The following is a 14,550-nucleotide window of genomic DNA, read 5'->3' on the forward strand; positions in this document are numbered from 1 at the left end:
CACCTGCTCCCAAACTCTTCCTTCTCAGGCTGTTGCCCACCCTCCCATCGACCTTTCCTGGAACTACTTGGGTAGATGTTTGCACATCCTCCGTGGCAGGGAGATTCTCAAGGTTAAGGACTGTGTTCATTAATGTGCTTGCTGAATTAAAATGAAATCAAACACACTTTTAAAATACTCTCCATCTTTGAAAAGGCGTTGTCTAACTCAGTAAAAAATGAATACTTGGCTTAGGGTAAACCCTTCATTCTATTGATATAATCCATTTTCTCTTATGATTTCTAGGATAACAGTAGCCCGATAGGGCACTGGATTTTCTGATTGGTTAACTCTGTGTCACTCCTTGTAACACTGCCTTGAATGGTTTAGAGAATCCACACCTATGGTGGAGCAAAGGCAAACCTCTGAATTATTCATCACCACACACTGGAAGAAGTAGAGATGAGAAGGTCAGGAGGAAAGGGGAAGAATCAGGCCATGGGGCCTAGGGCTTCGGCTGCATTTGTCAGTAAAGGGAAGATTAATGATCAGCTCTCTCCTGATGAAAAAGGGATTCTAGGGAAGGCTGCAAGTCGGGGCATGTGAAAATAGGTTGGAAATCAAAAAGAAATCATGGGGATTTATTAGTGCTTCAGCAATTCCATCTCAAGGTAGGAGATGGAGCAATCACTGATGAAAGAGAGAATATGTGTGTGGAAATGAGGGGCAGTGGATGGGTGCTGAGTGAAACTGAATGCACGTTATGGATAATCAACTTTAGCTGGGGACATAAAGAAAGGTTAATCTATCCAAGAAACCAGCATGCACGGAGAAGCTTGTTTGGACTGAAGACAACACCAAGGCAGCACCATTAAGAGTGGAATGATTAGAATACAGCAGCCCAGCTGTGGTTAGAGGTACTCACACTGCTCTTATCTAAACAAGACTCTTCTTAGAAGCAGGGGAGCAAAAGATTATAGTCACAACTAAATTTAGGATGCTATTAATTGAGATTTTTTTCACGTCTCATCATATGAAAAGTTAAGTCCCAACCAAAGAATGAGAAGTAGTGAGTGCATCTCATTTCCAGCCATTCCTGCAGGATTTGCTGAAAGACACAGAACTAACCCAGCATCACCACCCCTGCCAAGTGCTCACCACCTGACCAACACAGGGCACACAAAGAGAAAGAAAACCAGCCTTTTGAAGGATGTTACTTCCCACCAGGAGAGTGCTTCTCTTTCTATGAGCAAGGGAAGGGGATGAGTTCCAAGAGAATCACTCAAAATTATGTAGAAAGCCTGTGAGATGCATGCTGCCACTGCATACCCTTCCCTGCCTGTCTTCTTTGCTGGTGACCTTGCCTATCACCCCCTGAGTAGCTTATGTTGCCAAGTAAAGAATTAGAAAAGAGACCTTGAGAGTGACAAAGAGGCTGAAGTAATGCAGCAAGTTTTCTAACTTTTTTCTTTTCCTGATAAGAATATGTACATCAGGCAGGGTCCTATCTGTCCATCATTCCTCAGTGTATGCAACATCTGAGAAACTATTACCTAGGAGGCAGACAGGGGTCATAGACTATCTGGGACTAGCCACCCCTCCCCTCCCCAGCCCACATCACACTCCAGAATTGGTAAAGGAGAAAACGAAGAAGTTTAATTCAGATGTAGACAACACTTTACAAGTAAAGTCTGTATACCAGAATAAGACTCCCTTATACCTTAATGTGACTGAAAGTCAATGTGTTCCTTGCCTTTCTGCCACTGTGACTAAATGCCTGAAAAGAACAACTGAAGGGAGTAAAAATGTATTTTGGCTCATGGTTTCACAGGTTTCAGTTCATGGGCGGCTAGCTCCATTGCTTTTAGACCTGTAGTGAGTTAGAATATCATGCGGGGAATACACAGTAAAGCAAAGTTACTCATCTCATGGTGACCAAAAAGGAGATTCAGAGTTAAAGAGACTCTTGGACAAGATAAGCCCTTCAAAAACACACCTCTAGTGACCACCTATTCCAACTAGGACACACCTCTTTAAGTTTAGACCTCACAGTAGTGCCAGCAGTTGGGGGCAAGCCTTCAACACATACGTCTTTGGGGTGATGTTCCAGAGCCAAACTTGACCCCAAAGGCTCATGCCCATCTTGCAAAGCAAGATGAATTTGGTCCAGCTCTAAGAGTTTCCAAACTTTTAATAGTTCCAGCATTGCTCAGAAATCCAAGTCCAAAGTCTTCTCTGAGACTCAAGGCAAACTCTTAGTTGTGAGCTCCTGTAAAACATTTTTTTTTTAAATCAACAAGTTACATACTTATAACCCACAATGGCACAGGATAAAACTCCTATTCGAAAAGGAAGAAACACGAGAATAACAAGGAAGAATCAGAACAAAGCAAGACAGACCCAGCAAGGCAAACATTAAATCTTGAACCTCCATGTCTGTCATTCAGGGCACATGGTGGAAAGATGAGCTCATGGAGGCTTGGGCAGCTCCTCCTGAATGGTCTTGCTGGCTGCAGCCCACATGGCCTGCCTCTTGAACTGGGTCTGCCCACTGCTTGTAGCTTACCTTGGTAGATGCTCCCTGTTTCTGGCATCTCTAAATTCCTGGGGTCTCCACTGAAGCTTTGGCTTTGCTCTCATAGCTTCAAGCATCACCCTATCAGGGACTCTGGCTCTGTTATAAAATGGCTGGCCTCCTGAGCTTTCTTTAGAAATCTCAGAGGATGAATCTGTGGCCCCATAACTCTTGTGTTCTGCATTCCTGCAAAACTAGCATCATGTGATGACACCAATATCTGCCAAATGCTTGAGCAGTAGCCTGGATCCATTGAATCTTGGCTGCTGTGGCCTCTGAGTGCCTGGACAATTGAGCATGATGAAATGAATCCTAGGGAAACAACTTCTTAGGTGGCTCTATGTGAAGAGAGTGCCCAGTGCTCCCTTCCAAAGCAAAATCTTTAAGACAAGTTTACACTTTACATTCTTGAACCTGCAAGGGGTGGCATCTGGAAAATTTCTGAGATGCTCTGAAGGCACTTGGTATAAAGTACTTGGCTTGTTTTTAGTGGTGCTAGTCTCTTTGGCAACCACAGCTTCCTTGGCCCTAACTTTAAACTTGCTTCTTTTTGGGACAAATTGTAAAATTTTCAAAACTTTTTGCTCTTCCTTTTGCTCTAAATTCTCACAGTAAATCTGTCTAAAGAAAGCCAACAATGCCCATGCCACTACCTGAATGCTGTGCAGCCTTGGAATTTTGTCTGCCAGATTAATTGGTCCATCATCTTTAAACTCAGACTCACACAAAGTCTCAGGGCATGGACAAAATATAGGCATGATCTTTGCCATAATGTGTCATGAAAGGCTTCTAGTCCGATTCTCAATGGAGTTCTCACTTTTTGTCTGAAAGCTCATGAGCACAACCTTTACTATTTGCATCCAAAGCACTATTCTGGTCTTCTGAGTTCATATTAGAATTATCCATTAAGTTTTTCTTATAACATTTTAGGGATTCTCTATTCTTCATCTCTAAACCTTTCCAAATTTCTCCCACATACCAGTTCCAAAGGCTCCTGAACCACACCATCAATTGCAGTCACAGCAGTGATACTACTTCTGGTACCAATTTTCTGTGTTTGTCAGCTTTTTATCACAGTGACCTGAGAAAATCAACTTAAGGGGGAAGATTTATTCTGACTCATGGTTTTACAGGTTTCAGTCCATGGGTGGTGGCTGGCTGCTTTGCTTTTAGGCCTGTTGTGAGACCGAATATCATGGGAGAGGATACATGATATAACAAAGCTCCTCATATCATCGCCAAGAAGTATATATAAATGAGAAAGGGTCCAGAAACAAAATAAAACCTTCAAAGACACATCCCTAGTGATCCAGGTATTCCAGAGAGGTCCAGCCTCTAAAGGTCTCAATCACTTCCCTGTGATGTCATCAGCTGGGGACAAGTCTTCAAGAAATAAGCCTTTGGGGGAACATTCCAGATCCAAGCTGTAACAATCTACAAGTAAGACTAAGATATTATTAGGAAAGATATTGCCCATTAGGGAAGGGGAATGACACAGCTCAGTTGGGAAGCAGTTTTTTTGGGAAAAATAAAGCCATTTCATGCTTGTACCCAAAGAGCTGAGATGCACTAAAAAATATAAATATCCCTTTTCTGACCTCGTGGAAAGCTAAGTGGAAACTTAAAAAAGTGACATTGAATGGTGATGATTCACTTAGCTTGGATTCTTAGCAAATTTTCCAAAAACCTTTAAGAACGGTTTTCTTGTTTCTAAAGCCTGGAGTATTAAAATAGCAAATAAACAATGAAAGAGGGAATTTGAGCTGAGTAGGTTGGGCTGCAGCTGAATGCTTCATCATATTTTCCATTAAAAATCACAATTTGTAGTCAATTTAATACCGCAGAGAGAAACACTAGAGGAATGCTTAATGTTTCACGCTTAACTGGAACTAAAATTCAATGATTTCCCATTAATAATAATTTTATCTCTGCCATCAGCTTGGAGCACTTTGTCGCCACCCTTTCTCATTTTCCCTTTGCAGATGCTCCTGAGTTTGAATATCCTTGTAAATGCTGGGATTCCTAAAGAAAAGGACCAGGGACTTCAATATCTTCAGGGCAGTATCTGTACCAAATAGAGGCCAGCAAACCTGGATGTTTTGAAGTGGCTAAGGCTTCTAGTGAAGCAGGAAATTAACATTAAAAGCCTAGGCAGAGGCCCAACAGACACTCCTTGTGTTGCAATTAGAAAATCCAGGTATTCAGAAATCCAGGTGTTCTTGTCTGTCCACCTCAACCCTCTCCAGATTCTGCAAAAAGCTACTCTTCATTTTTAGAACTTCAACAGCTCCTTCAGAAGGTCCAAGGACTGGTTGAAGGACAAAAAAGGAAGCCAAGAGCAATAAACTCAGCTCCTCTCTAGGAGAGGAATCCTCTGAATTCCCCAAGCAAAGGGGAGACTGGAAGTCATAAAAGTAAGATATGGAGCCAGGGATCTCAAGTTAAAGACAAATGGGTGTGTGTTTGAGCTACTTTCAGGATTAAATCTATTATGGCAGGAATGTGCCTATATGTACATATCAACACACACCCGGCTCACAGCGTGAAGTTGTGTGGCTAACATTATAAGCAATAGACATCAATCCTCTTTTCTCTTTGTTCTAAAAAGAGATGGCCTATGTAACCAGGAAAATGGTCCAAACACTCAGTCCAAAAAACTAAGACAGGGCAATTGGATTTATACAGTTTCCTTTGAACTTTTATTGCTATTTGGTAATTCTATCCTTAACTCTCTTTTCTCTCCCAAATCTTCTCCCTATGTTACAATGACAAAGTCAATATTCACCTAAGTTTGTAGCTGACTTTCCCATATCTTCCTTAATTCTAGTGACTCCGTGATAAATTATTGTTATCATCTGCCTGGTCAGATTGATCAGAACAGCAACCTTACACATCTGTGGAAATTAAAAGCAGAGAGACAAGGCCAGGAAACATTGATTTCTCCCTTATCAGAAATGCCTCCTGACTTTTCTCAATTGCTGCCCTGTGCAGACCAGCACTGGGTTTTTGATGATGATCTAAGGACAACCAAGACCTTGACATTATTCCAATGTTACCTCAAGCTTTAGATTCACCAGTGTGAGCACAAGCCCTTTTGTAAAAGTTGTCCTTTGGATAAATAATCACATTTCTCCTCTCATTTAAAAGAGAGGTTTTGGGGGGCTGTGGTTGTGGCTCAGTGGTAAAGTGCATGCCTTGCATGTGTGAGGTACTGGGTTCTCTCCTCTGCACCACGTATAAATAAATAAAGGTATTGTGTCCATCTACAACTAAAAAAGAAAATAAAAAATAAAAGAGTGAGGTTTTTGGATTTCAGTTGCACTTTTGGAAGATCCACAAATAAGAATGATGGGCTAATGGAGAATGAAAGAAGAAGAAAAAAAAAGGAACAAATCCAAAAGGAGATTCCTGCCATAGAGCCTCATCTAGATGTCAAGAATGGTACAGCTGTGGGGACACATGGATGCATGTCAAACTGTCAGGGACAGAAGAGATGACAAGGCTGATTCATTGTGAAGATACAAAGGCAAAGACATAAAGCCAGGAGCATAATGCTTGGGGGTACAGCAATCATCTAAGACTATCCGCCAACCTTATATGTGACTTCAACAAAGTTTTTAGAGGAAATAAGCAATTCTTGCCACAGCACAAGAGGTCTGTCATTCCTAAAAAGAGTTCTAAGTTCTCCTTAGGTCTGGCTTTCTCCTAAAGTCTTTCTTCCTGTCACCCGGGCCTCTGATCTTGTCAGACTGGGCCAGCCTCACTTTCCCTTACAGTTCAGTTCTCCCCGGTCCTCCTTTCTTTTATCTCAGTTAAGAATATACAGAGTTTGAGGAAGAGAATATTGGCCTGTCGGAATTTCTAGGAGCTCCCTGGGACTCATCTTAATGAGGTGCCACCAAGAGATGGTGTCCTTGTTTAGCTTTGTCCTGTATTAGTTGTGCTTTTCTGGAAGAACCACCATTTCTGTCATTTTGCTGTGCAAAAGAATTTCTTCTTCCATAGAAGAGTTGATGAAAATTGCTTCCCCCATTACCACCCCACAGTGAGATCAAACTTCTTAGGTATAAGGTCCTGGAGTCCTAATGAGATAATAGATATGTAAACTCATTTAACAGTTTAGATATGTGAAGCTATCTGTATAGTCATTTGATAAATGTTAAAGTACTTGCTATTCCTCAAGAATTTCTAAAACTTTCTACTTTATCTTTCTTAAAGATCTCATTTTTTTTTTCTTCATTGCAATCAACTTTGTGCACATTCTAATGAGACTTACATTGTTCAGGAGGTTGAAGTCTGGTTTATCTTGGTGGTTGTTAAGATGAAAGTTTTCTAAACATAAATTAAAAAAATAAACTCTTGAGGCTAATCATTTGAACATAGTTTCCATCAAAGATTATTTTTTACTTATATATTTGTCTGAAGATCTCAATTCCTAAGCTGTTTTTAATTAACCAGGGTAATCCAGTTATGTGGTCACATTTTTAACTTTTAAGTAGCTGGATCCCAAGAGTACACATTGTGCTGTCTTAATTTCATGTCTGATCCTTACATGGAAAATTCAATAAGGACAGGGATAGCTTCTGTTTATCATTACATCTCTTCCACCTTGTATTGGGTCCTGATACAGTAGGTGATTATAAATAGAAGCTAAATAAAATAAATGTTGATTAAGTAAATGGTGTTTAGATCTGTAGTTGCAACCTTAGTTGTGTATTGGGTTTTCTGGCAGATTCAGAAAAGTGTCAAGTGGAAAAACTAACTTCCATTCATTTAGTCCTTTGCATTAGTAAGCTATGTGATCTCGAGGACTTATTTCATTATTCTGATCTCCAGTTTCTTCATCTGCAAATTGCAACTGAGTGAGTTTTCGATCATTTTTTCCCTGCTGTTGCCTTTTCCAACTTCACTGGTGGCCATTGCCATCCTTCTTCTCCCCCGAGTATTTGTTTACTCAATGAATAGAACTGAGGACCTATAGCTACAAACACCTTGCTTGGTCTAGGAAGTAGTTGTGAAAAAAGCAACAGGCTCCCCGAATAAAGGCTATCATTTTCTTATTGTTCCCTTTCCTGGATTTGTGCTGAGAACCTGGCATATCCAATTAGGAGATGTCCAGAGGAATAGAATAACCAGGATGAAGGATACATCTTCTTGGACAAGAGGAAAACTGTGAAGGAGCAGGTCCCACAAAGAGAGGGTTGGAGGGAGCCGAGTCCACACGGGGTTCATATTATAAGTCGGGTTTAGAAATTGTCATTTTATCTTTCTTCTGAAGGTTTTTATCTTATTTATTCTGGTTTCTTTTGTTATACTTTCTGATATACCCATCATTCTTTCTACATTTTCATGGTGTAGTTCACGAAGGCTTTATTTATGTGGGTAAATGGTGTCACGTGAATCTAAATTGACCTAAATCCCTGTGGCTACTCAGTTAGTAGGAATATTTTGATAAACCAAAGTATTTTTATGATTTGTGGTGCCAGGTTAAATGCATAGAAAGTGTTAGTCAAGGAAATGATCTGGTTTTAGAATATCACCCTCTTCCACCAAGATCTATGAACTACTCCTCTATTGAAACCATTTCAACTTTGTACTACACATTAATATATTTTAGGATGATTTGCTTCTCCTTTTTAAAAAATATTTATTTTAGATGGATTTTACAACTTTTTAGGTGACTAATAAGAAAAATACTATTGGCATTTTGACTTGATATATTAACTATGGAGAATTGATGCCTTTATGATATTTATCTTTCTTTTAGAAACATGGTATATTTATTCCTTTATACAAGTCTTCTTTTATAACTTCCAAGTGGAATTCACACTTTTACAAATTCTTGTACTTTAGTCTCATTAGTTTTATTCATGAATGTTCTCTTTTTTTTCACTGCAAAGAGATAGTAGAAAGAAAACGATATGTTTTAGACAGCTTGACAGGAAACATACTTTTCAAAATGTTTCAATTAGAGAAACTCAAAATATTTTTTTATCAAGGAATAAAAGGAATATTCTGAAAATATTTGTCCAACTTATTTAGTCTTAACTTATCCAGCTAATATTTTGGCAGTTCTATCTATTAAACATTCATTACTTTCTGAATTACACCCTGGGCAAGAAAAAAAATTACTTGAAATTTTAAGGAATATTAGTAAATAACATTGTGGAAATGGATGGGGCCTGTTGCAATGGTCATTTCCTTTTCATACTGGAAGTTCTCGTCTTTCCTATATCTCAGTTGATTTTAATTAAACAAAGTAAATTAGTGAAAGAGGGATAACTAACCAGGTGTTTTTCAAGGACTAAATGATAGTGGTTGCTTGTACGTACAGGACACTCACTGGAGTGGGCACTTCACGTGTACTGACTGCATTCTCACAGTACCCTGATCACAGAAGTGTGAAGGCCCCATTTTAACAGCAAGGCACCATGTCCAAATCACCCAGTCTAGGTCTGCTCCTCTCCATCTGCCCAGCCTTGTAGGCGTCCACAGCAGGTACTTCCTCCCTCAAATAAAAACTAATCCAGTGGCCAGATTGAAGCATCTTCAAAGATGTTAGAAAGCATTTCTAGAACTTTTTCTTTTTCAGAAAGCAGGAACTCTACATTCTTTTAAGGTGAGAGGTGCAAGAAACATCAATAGCTTCTGCAAGTATACCACATTTTTTAAAGGATTAAAAAAAAAACAATCAGGAAATATAAACCTCCTCCTCCCCACAGCCCCTACCACAGGGTATGCATGTTCAGGTACATATGCTTACTCACACATACTCCACGCTGCATATCAGCTTTAAAAAAGACCTGGTTACTTTTCCAAAGTCAGAAGAATAAAATATTTGCACTTGTATTATTTCACTTAAATGCTTTTTAGTTTTCATCTGTTAGAAACTAGCATAGTACATTGATTTAATATTTATCCAAAACAATTGTGTAAACATATTTTTTGAAGAGCTGAGAAGAATCCAAAGCCCTTTTAAAAGACTGAGTGTAACTCTCATACCTATACCACTAAGGAACTCCAAAAAGTAATTAGTTTAAGAAAAATAATCATCATCATCCACTTCAGTTGTGTTAGAGTAGCAAGCCCAAGTGAAAGAGTGTGTGTGTGTGTGTGTGTGTGTGTGTGTGTGTTTACTCATTTGTGTGGAACCAAGATGTTGAGTTTGGCCATGTTTAAATATTTCCACTCAACCTTCCCTACTCAAATTATATTTCAGAAAATCAAGGTTCAGATCATATGCTTCTGTTGCAAAACTTACTACATGAGATTATAATTGCCCACCAACTGTTGCAAGCATTGAGAATACAAATGTGTGCTCCCGCTGAAGCTTGGGGACCTTTTGGGGTCAGTTATATATAACGTATGTAAGTAAATGTCTTATCATTTATTATAGCTGATAAATAGATACAAATAGACAAAACAGCTATTCAATCAGAAAAATATTTAATTTGCTAGTATATTTAAATATGTTCAGTGATACTTTTGTAAAATATAGTAGACTCAGCAATTACTAAATTCAAATATTAGAATGACTGAGATTAAAATGATTGTATGAGACTGTTGACCAAATATTTTTGATTGAAATAGTTTGATGAACTAATTTATTCCTGTGATGATAAACATTTTGAGTTTTCCCCTACATAAAATTCTGAGAAGTCTCCTCCTGATGGAAGGATTTGCCTCAGGGAGTGATAGCATTCTTTAGCAAAAGTAAAGCAAACAAATAAAGCCACCTAAAATACAAGCACCTATTTTAGAAGGAAATACATGTTTGAGATATTAAATGAGATGTTCAAGACACCTGTGCATAACATATGCCTATATTTTAAATGTATGTGCATATAGATACATTTAAATGCCAGTTTCCTCTTTAAGAAGGGTACTATTTTGAGTCAGTAGATTGCTTTGCTAGTTGGAATTGCTAGGCAGAGAATACCAACTTCAAATCAGATTACATTTTTGCTTCATGCTGTATTTTCTTTCTTTCTCTAATGCTTAGTGTATCAAAGCACGAAAATATAAGCCTCTTTCCTTTCCACCCTTTGCATTTTTCTTAAGAGAAAGATGCATAATTTAGGAACTAATGCTTATACATGTCAACATAAAGTTATTAAGCAGGGACTAGAATAATATAATGCATGTAAATTCATAAATTGAATCAGTTGGTACAAATGAATCAGCAATACCTTAATTTCCTTCCTGTCTGTCTGCAGGTCTTTTTGGTTTGGGAGCCATAAATATCTCTGTGTTAGTGTTAGTGAAGCTGAACACACTAGCTGTTTTTCTTCCTGTTATATTAGAATTTATTAACATAGAGATTTATAAATGTTTCCCTAAAACACCAAAGCAATGCAATTTTCTAAAAATAAATGTTGGTGATTGTATGAGAGTATATCTGCACCTGCAGTACTGGTTCTTCAACTGTTTTCTTATTCTAGAACCTCACAGGTGGGAGTCCATTTAGATGAGTTAATGACACACTAGTTGTCTTTGAAACATAAATAGAAACTATTGTGTGGTCTTCCACGGAGCCTGCTGTACAAGGAGTCAGACGTGGCTGGTGCAGCCCTCTCTCTGCTGCCCACCCCTGGGGCAGTCACTTTTTCGTTGCTTGTCTCTTTTTGCTGCCTAGGCCACACAAGTTCCATCTGGAACATCAGTTGTTCTCTTAACACACTCTGTAAGGACAGAAAGAGAACCCAGGGAATCTTGTGAGCATCCAAAACAATCTCACCAGAGCTTGCTGCCAGACTATATTTTTAAAAAGAAAAAAGGAAACAGAATACCTTACCTATATTTTCCAGAATTTCTGTTGTACAAAGGGAGTACAACTCCTAATTTTTGTATTCAAAATGAAGGCATCTTCAGAAACCTGGAAAGAGAGGACTGAGTTTGAGAAATCAGCAATAACAAGTATATTCTATTCTTATTTTAGTTTAGCTAGAATTTCAATAAAAAAACTTTTAATATAAAATTAGATAATTTTGGAAGGTGAGTCTTTGATCTTTCCTTTGCTCCTGACCAACCTGACTAAGGCCTGCATAGAGCTGATGTACATCGCTTCTGCGGAAAAAGTGAGCAGTCAGTGAATGTGAGAACGAGGGTGTTCCGCTACATGCATCAGCCCAACTCTGACACACTTGCTCCTCTCTGCTTCTCTCACTCTGCACACTTCCTTAGATTTTGCATGACATTGTCATTGCTCTGCCACACTGCTTTGCAATAGCATATCCTCATGGCGTGGCTTGGCCTTCACTGACCGGTGAATACACTGAGGGCAAGGGCAACTTTTTAATGATCTGTATATTCTGGATATCCATCATAGTAGAGCCCATAGATGGTGCTTGCTAAATGCTTGTTGAATGAATGAATGCATGAATGAAGAGAACACCCCCCCCCCCCGGGCATATTGTCTTTCTCTAGTATTGGAAAGGGCAAAAATCACTACTTTGCTTCGAGACACTTCCTGACACAGCTTAGCTTTCAGGTATGGTTGTAAAGGATGGCATGGATTTATTGTACAGCCTGGGGTCTCAGGTTTGATCCCTGATCACAGAGTCACTGAGGCGGAAAGAGCATAGCTGTGAGCTGCAACGGGGTGTAATTTGTCATGTCATCTGTAGACCCTCTCTAAGGAAGTAGCATGACTAGAGACGCTGATGCTCTGAAGATAGTGTGACATGTGACAAGATCACAGGATGCACAGCCACAAAGATCCCACTTACCTCTAACATACTGACACCCTCTTTGGGTCTCTATTTCCCTCTCTCCAAAATGTGGGGTAAGTCTGCCTCATAGGGCTGGTATAAGGATGGGCAGGAATGATACATATATAGCATATTCCTATCCCAAAGCCTTTCAATAAAAGATAATTATAATGCTACATTGCATATTATGTCATATTGATGTTATGTGATAGGTATTGTCACCATTTGTCAGGAATGTTGCTAGATTGCATCATGAAGATGGTTCTTTGGGTTAAAATACCAGTGGAACAGAACTTCATTTGCAATAAACATCCATCAAGGAACACCTGTTTTCCTGGAGCTATCGTTACTGCTTGAACCAGTGTATTAGTCACCTTTTTGGCCACTGTTACCAAAAGATCTGAAAAGAACAACAGAGGAGGAAAAGTTTACTGGGCGTTCATGGCTTCAGAGGTCTCAGTGTATAGATGGCGGCCAGTTCTGTAACTCAGGGTGTAGAGGAGGAGAGCAGCTCAGGATGTGACAATCAGGGACAAACCTAAGCCAAAGGCATGTCCCCCAGTGACCCAGGTCCTCCAGCCACTCCCCACCTACCTAAGTTTACCACCCAGTTAATTCTTATCAGAGGATCAACACACTGATTAGGCTAAGGCTCTCATCACCCGACCATGGAACCTCTAACTTTCTTGCATTGTCTTGCACATGAGCTTTTGGGAGACACTTCATATCTAAACCATAACAACCAGTGACAGCTTCTCCCAGGGGATGGGGCCAGGAGCAGAATGACCCTGCATGTAACATAGACAGGCTCTCCTCTCCTAGGACTTTGTGCACCAAAGGAAACATGGGAAGACAGCAGGCACTCTTGTTTTCACACTCCTCTTCTTGCCAATGCCCCTTTCTCTTCCCTCCTGTGCTATTTTAAGAGGCAGTGAATCAAATTATTTCAGCAAGAATAGGCTTTCCTCCTAACGTTTCAAAAAGATTGATGTTCATATTAATTATGGACCAACTCTGTCTCCTCCGGCAGTCTTCTCGGTTTTTTTTCCCCCCCTGGCTGCAAATATCTTTATTCATTTTAAAGTCACCTCTTCATCAAGTCTCTCATTCTAGAAGTTTTCTGAAGATGAAGAATAACTTTTTCAAATCAGATATGATAACAGTACCATTTCACTTCCTTGATGGTATACAACCTGCTACATAAATCACAAAGGCTGTACACATGCTTGTGAACATCTAGCTATTTGTTTACTTACTGTTGAGAAATATAGTTGCACAAGTTCCTCTGTGATACAGTGGAAGTCCCCGTCTCTGCAGCCTCCTTCTCTCCCAGGCTGTCTCTTCCTCTGCCCTGTGTCCCCAGGTACGCTTGCACTCATAGTTCTAAGACCTGCCATGTTCCTCTGGGTGCCTGTGACCTTGCCTTGCTGTTCCATCTGCCTGCAGTCACCTCTGTGTGCGATTCCTCTGTTTCCTTCTTCGCTTCTATTCATCCCCGCATGTTTGACTCTTCTCACCACTCCATTCAAGCCATGATTCTGAGTCTTTCCACGTCTTCTCTGATGGCCATTGCAAATCTTCGCCTTATTGGTTTGGTCAGACTTTATGTCCACCTGCTTCATTTATGCACTTCTGGACTTTGCCACACCTAGCATTCATTATTCAACTTCTCAGATCTTGTATTTCAACCTGCTGCTCTCTAACTAGAACCCGTCCTGCCCTTGCAAGTGCCTTTCAATGACTTGCTGAGTAGCTAAATTCTCTACCCTTATCAAGATGTGTGGGCTACAAACTCCCACACTGGCTTGTTGCCTCTCAGCCTCCCTGTTCATGTTCCTTTCTATGTGCGGCGTATACACCATGACCTTTCACTCCAATAACATCAGCTTTCCTCATTATGCTTTGTCACATTCGCTTGAAAAATTATTAACATGAAGTGATCCAGTGGACCAACTTCTGTGCTCCTTAACTTACATTCCTGAACATTGCTAAACCAAACTTTAGAGCTCTGGAGTTCAGTGTCTCATAGGTTCAAGGTCACCACCAACGTAGACTAAGATCTCAGAGACTCCCAGAAAACTAATATGCTTCTAGCTCACCTGGAAACCTTTTATACAATGTAGTTCTAAATTTCCCAGTATGAATGCAAATAAATAACCTCTATTCTTGACCCCTCATTTCCCTTAGATATAGTCTTTTCCTTTCTCTTCAAGTTAAATTTATAAAAATGCATTCAAAACTAAAGTCAGGTGGCACTTGCCCATGTAGCTACTTGGGAGGTTGAGG

At 39.7% G+C, this 14,550-nt stretch overlaps 1 long non-coding RNA gene across 1 annotated transcript; it reads right to left on the reverse strand.

The window, feature by feature from the left end:
* Window positions 1-9,391: 9,391 nt before the first annotated feature.
* Window positions 9,392-14,116, reverse strand: LOC144369447 (uncharacterized). Its single transcript, XR_013429224.1, has 3 exons — window positions 13,521-14,116; window positions 11,349-11,429; window positions 9,392-11,235 (listed from the first exon to the last, which is right to left on the reverse strand). It is a non-coding gene; the product is annotated as an uncharacterized LOC144369447 (long non-coding RNA).
* Window positions 14,117-14,550: the final 434 nt, after the last annotated feature.

This window comes from Ictidomys tridecemlineatus, chromosome 12, assembly GCF_052094955.1.
Source record: "Ictidomys tridecemlineatus isolate mIctTri1 chromosome 12, mIctTri1.hap1, whole genome shotgun sequence".
NCBI classification, from domain to species: Eukaryota; Metazoa; Chordata; class Mammalia; order Rodentia; family Sciuridae; genus Ictidomys; species Ictidomys tridecemlineatus.